This window comes from Pimephales promelas, chromosome 24, assembly GCF_988280905.1.
Source record: "Pimephales promelas chromosome 24, fPimPro1.hap1.1, whole genome shotgun sequence".
Classification (NCBI taxonomy): Eukaryota; Metazoa; Chordata; class Actinopteri; order Cypriniformes; family Leuciscidae; genus Pimephales; species Pimephales promelas.
This window is the reverse complement of record NC_142792.1, coordinates 29,426,736-29,432,735: the sequence shown is the minus strand read 5'-3', so window position 1 is coordinate 29,432,735 and position 6,000 is coordinate 29,426,736.

Below are 6,000 nucleotides of genomic sequence, written 5' to 3'. Positions count from 1 at the left end.
CTATAAGAGAAATTTGTTAAGTCAAGTTATTTGTAATGATGACACTATTGTTGTTGGTGACCTGAACTGGGACTGGCTAAGGCCGATATCAGATGCATTTAAAGAGCAGTGTGACATTTTAATAATAATAATAATAATACATTTTATTTGTAAAAGCACTTTACATTTTATTAAAAAACCTAATTAAAAAAACTAAAAAACTGTTGTGGAAAGGGGGATGTCTTGGCCAGAGATAGTTATACCAGAGAGTGAGGATGACTGAATTTGGTGTGAGGTGCCAATGAGAATTGCTTCAGTTTTGGAACTGTTTAGTTGGAGAAAATTCTGTTTCATCCACCCATTTTAAATTTGACTCATTTAATTAACACTCCTAGTACTCGGACAAATCATCACTCATTGATTTAATCCTGACCAATGCCCCTTTTGAGTACTCTGCTATAGGTGTTTTTGCGAATGATGTGAGTGATCACTGTGTGATTGCTGCTGTAAGAGATACTAAGGTGCCCAAGTCTGCACCTCGTATTGTTGAAAGCCGAAATATGAAAATGTTTGTTGAGCAGGGTTTTTTATATGATTTATTCTATTTTGACTGGAGTAGAATTGCCCTGATTGATGATGTGGAATTAGCCCTGACTTTCTTTCAAAACTGTTTTCTTGATATTCTTAACAGACATGCACCTATCCGTAAATTTAGGGTTAAGGGGCGGGACAATCCCTGGTTTACTTCTGAGATGTCAAATTTGCTCCATGAGAGAAATGTAGCCTGGGCAAAAGCAAGGAGATCAGATACTGATGCTGACTGGTTTGTTTTCAGACGGTTGCGAAACAGATTCACTTCACTTTTCAGAAAAGCTAAAGCTGAACTTTACTTATCTGAAACCACAGAGAATCTGAAAATTCTGGAAAACTATTAAGTCATTATCTGCATCAACTAAACCAACAGGTTTTCCACTGTCTCTAGTTAAGAATGGTGTTTCTATATCTGATAAAGTAGAAATGTTAAATTGTTTTAATGAGCATTTCATATCATCAGGGTTCTTGTTTGATTTTGTTGCCCCTATAGTGTGGAAGCCTGTAAACGACACCATTATTACTGCAGATAAAACTTTCAGTTTTAGCTCTTTCTCTGTTGCTGATGTTCATAAAGCCCTGAAGCAACTGAATCCTTGAAAACCTGCGGGCCCCGATCACTTAAAACCTTTCTTTTTGAAATTAGCTGCAGATATCCTAGCTGAACCTCTTACTCATATTTTTAATCTTTCACTGATCACAAACAAAATTCCCAAATTATGGAAGTCATGTTTTACCACTTTTGAAAGGAGATGACCCTACCTTGCCTAATAATTACAGACCCATTTCTAAACTTCCAGCATTGGCCAAAGTGTTGGAATCTTTGGTTAGTGAACAAGTAAAAGAGTATTTAAATGCTCAATCTTATCTAAGCATCAATCTGGTTTCAGGAAAAGACTCAGCACTACCACTGCTGCTCTAAAAGTAATTAACGATATAGTCAAACCACTTGATGATAAGAAAGCACTTGATGATGAGAAACACTGTGCATCTCTGTTCATTGATCTGTCCAAAGCATTTGACACTGTTGACCATAGCATACTAGTTCAGAGACTGATCACTAGGTATTTCTCAGCACTTTGTGGGCTGGTTTATCAACTACCTCGCTGATAGGACTCAAGCCACGCAAGTTGATGGCCTAACATCAAAATATCTGACCAACCGCTTTTGGTCTCGGTCTTGGACATTGAGGACTCGGGATTTTTTTTCAAGAACAGACAAGCATAGCTGTCAACCCTCCCTCATTCATCCTCGGATGCGGCGCCGCACGCGCTGTCACAAAAAAGCTGGACACAGTAGGGGTGTAACGGCACACAAAAATCACGGTTCGGTACGTACCTCGGTTTTAAAGTCACGGTTCGGTACGTTTTCGATACAGCAAAAAGAAAGAAATGCCAGAGAAATTTCCTATTTGTTAAAAGAAAAAATATTTTTAAATAAGTGTGAGTTTTCCTAGATCTTGAAACTTTCAGGTTTATAAATGGGGCTCATCTTTGAAGGATGAACAAATAATGTTTTGGTCATCACATTAAAAATAACATTTAAATATATATTTATTTATATAATATTTGAGTTTTGAAGTGCTGGAAAAAGATGTGTGAAGTACTTGAAAGCATTTCACCATTCCAGCCAAACTGGTTCCAGTTAGTGTTACTATATTAAATCCATGGTGAATGTTGCTGGTCTGTGGACGAAAGTATTACTAGTTCATTCACGGCACAATGTTTCTCCTGGTTACCACGTCAGCGCTCTTTGATCTAATAGAGATCTACGGTTAATAACGGAGAAATGTGAATGCATCTCACTAGATCTCGCAGCGATGTTATTGTCCGTTTTGCTGAGGTGAAAGACTTTATTTCATAACATAACATGCTTTAATCAAGCACGCAAAGTGGAAAAGGAGTGGCTGGGGCGCGGGGAGCAGTGCAGAGAGCTCTGGGTCAGCACTCAGCAGCTTGCTTGGAGCAAGGATCACAGCGCAAACCTGAATAGCCTATATCGATATGCAATATGGTTTAATTACATATCACATTTAAAAATATATATATTTTTTATATTGATATATCGCTCAGCCTTAATCTCAACATAACTTTTTTTTTTTTTTTATCCGAGCACAGATATTGACTCGTATTACTCGTATAATATTCGTACTCGACAAAAGTGCTTTATCCGTACCGGATACTCGTTTCAGCCGAGTATCCGGCTCAACTCTAGTTATTACCTCAGTGGCGAATTCAAATGTTTTCTTTACCGGAGCGCGGTGTGGTAACAGTGTTGCTTGATCGAGATCGGCTCGCGCTGCACAGATTTGCTGGTCCGAACTGATAAACGATCCATGAAGCACATAACGAGCACCCAGATAGCAAACTGACATTGAATCAACGTGGAAATATGACATCGAAACAACGTTGATCTGACATTGTTTTGCTCATCGAATTAACGTTGAACCAACGTCAGACGCGTCATTCTTTCAAAACTAACGGAAAATCAACTTGAAATCAACGCGTTGTTTCAACGTTATGAAAGCAAACCAATTTTCGATTGTCATTTAGCTTTGAAGAATGCCGCGTCTGACGTTGGTTCAACGTTAATTCGATGAGCAAAATCAACGTTGTTTCAATGTCATGAGAGACGTCGTTTCCACGCTGATTCAATGTCAGTTTGCTATCTGGGCAGCGCAGTTTCGTTCTGCTTTCATTACGCTTGCCATTTGATTTTGCGCAACGTTGTGTTGGCCGCGTCAGCACGAATTTTGCCGGCAGGAAAAATGGTCCAAGCAATGGTTCGGTTTGTATGCGTCCGAACCGGAAGCCTCGAACCGAAACGGTTCAATACGAATACCGTTACACCCCTAGTACACAGCCATGCGAAATGACCCAACTTGTCATTTTTAGTCGTCACGCTCGTGCGGACGCGTCGAGTATAAAGGCTTTACTCCGTGTCAGCGCACACTCTGATCGGTAAAGGTGCACTGACCTCTCCCAATCATCTCCTGCACTCAGCCTCCGAAGCACCACTAACACCCCCTGCGTTTCCCCAAAGCCCGTCGGCTTCCCTCATAAGCTGATATCAGAGTATTTAAACGTTCTCTATGATATATATACAGTGAGGCCAAACATTTTCTGTAATTTTAGGTACACTTTAACTACAAAATGAGAAACCGTGTCAGAGGTCAAACGTGTCCTGTAAGTCTTCAGCCGGTTTGCACACAGTGTAGCTGGTGTTTTGGCCCATTCCCCCATGCAGATCTCCTCTAGAGCGGTGATGTTTCGGGGCAAGACAGATCCCTCCACAAATGTCCTATGGGGTTGAGGTCTGGAGACTGGCTAGGCCACTCCAGGACCTTGAAATGCTTTTTACGGAGCCACTCCTTCATTGCCCGGGCGGTGTGTTAGGGATCATTGTCATTCTGGAAGATCCAGCCTAGGGCTGGGCGATATATCGCACGATATTGTTATGCGCGTCTAATCAGTAAAGCCGGTTCCTTGATTAGTAGTAAATCATCTTCACCTGCTTTCAAATTGACGATATGAGTGTTAAATTAACCCTCAAGAGTGTTAAAGTTAATGAGATAATTAAGTGATTAATTTAGTGATGATTGAGCATTATTGAAGACACCTGATGATCACAAGCAGAATCGCTGAAGGAGAAAATCACAAATTGTAAGCCACCGTTATGGAGATCAGTGTTTGCTTTAGTTGGGCTCTTGACACTTTTACTTTCACTTTAAACTTTGTGTGTCTGCTGCTATTGATTTATAGCAGTCAAATAAGACATCTGTGGTCTGATAGTGTTGATTATGTTATGACATAATCATGCTTGATCTGAAAAATGAATTCTATTCTGATGATTTGCTTTTATTTTGTTAGCAACAGTTTTGTGGTTGTATTGCATATCTGTATATTTCTTATAACTTAAAATGTTTAATATTCTGATCAAATCACTGTCATCATTATTTAGAAACACAGATATCAATAATCAGCCTGTGTATCTCAATTGTGGTGACAAAATTAATCCTTGTTGCCACCAATCACAACTCATTAATGGCTCCCATCATGCATTGCGGTTTGAATAAATTATGATCTGAATTGTCTATGTAATTTACGTTTCCTACTTGAATATTCTACTCGTCACCGTTGTTGAGAAGCATTGACTGAATCTTGAGGTCTGTGTGTGCCTAAAGGAAAGGTTTTTTTTTTTTAAACAACTTTTGAGAAATCCATCAATTATATTTAACATTCTGGACATTTATGCAGAATCTCAGTTTTACACTAACCAACAGAATAAATTATAGCTATAAATATCGAATGATGAATGTCACTATGATCAACATCATTTTATTATTATATATTTTTGTTCATCTGACAGATATAACTCAGATGCAAATTAAAATGTAAAATTTATATTATAAGGGTCAAGAGCCCAACAAAAGCAAACACTCATCTCCATAACGGTGGCTTAAAATTTTTGATTTTTTTCTTGTGCTTTAGATGTCTTCAATAATGCTCAATCATCACTCATTTAATCACTTAATTATAACTTTAACACTCTTGAGTGTGGACTCATTAGTTTAACACGGGAGATTTCGTCGTGACGAAGAGCCGTAGTTCACTGACCAGCTGAGCCATATCGCATTAAATATCGCTATCGATATGTCCTCGATATTAACGCGATTTGGCTCAGCTTGTCAGTGATCTACGGCTCTTTGTAGTAAATGCCGCTCCATCTGAAAGCAGGTGAAGGAGATTTACTACTAATCAAGGAACCGGCTTTACTGATTAGATGCGCATAACAATATCGTGCGATATATCGCCCAGCCCTAATCCAGCCACATTTCATCTTCAAGGCTCTCACTGATGGAAGGAGGTTTTGGCTTAAAATCTCACGATACATGACCCCGTTCATTCTTCCCTCAACACGGATCAGTTTTCCTGTCCCCTTTGCAGAAAAACAGCCCCAAAGCATGATGGTTCCTCACGCATGCTTCACAGTAGGTGTGGTGTTCTTGGGACGCAACTCTGCATTCTTCTTCCTCCAAACACAACGAGTTTTAACCAAAAAGTTCTATTCTGGTTTCATCTGACCACATGATATTCTCCCAATCCTCTTCTGGATCATCCATATGCTCTCTGGTAGTGTGTTACTTATGGTAGCCTTTGTTACACACACTATCTTCTACACACACTCAGACTCATCACGTGAGGACTCGCTGCGGGCTCAGGCAGTGCAGGGGTCAGACTCACCTTGACCTGTCGGGCGACGCAGGAAGATGAATGTTTATGCAGTAAAGAAGAGCGTGCAGAAGCCCTGGTGTGTGTGTGTGTGTGTGTGTGAGAGTCACCTGGCCTGCAGACAGGCGCGCACCCACTCCTCCCAGTGCTCGGACACCGTCAGCAGCTCCTGCAGCTCGGCCACGGCTCTCGGTGTAGT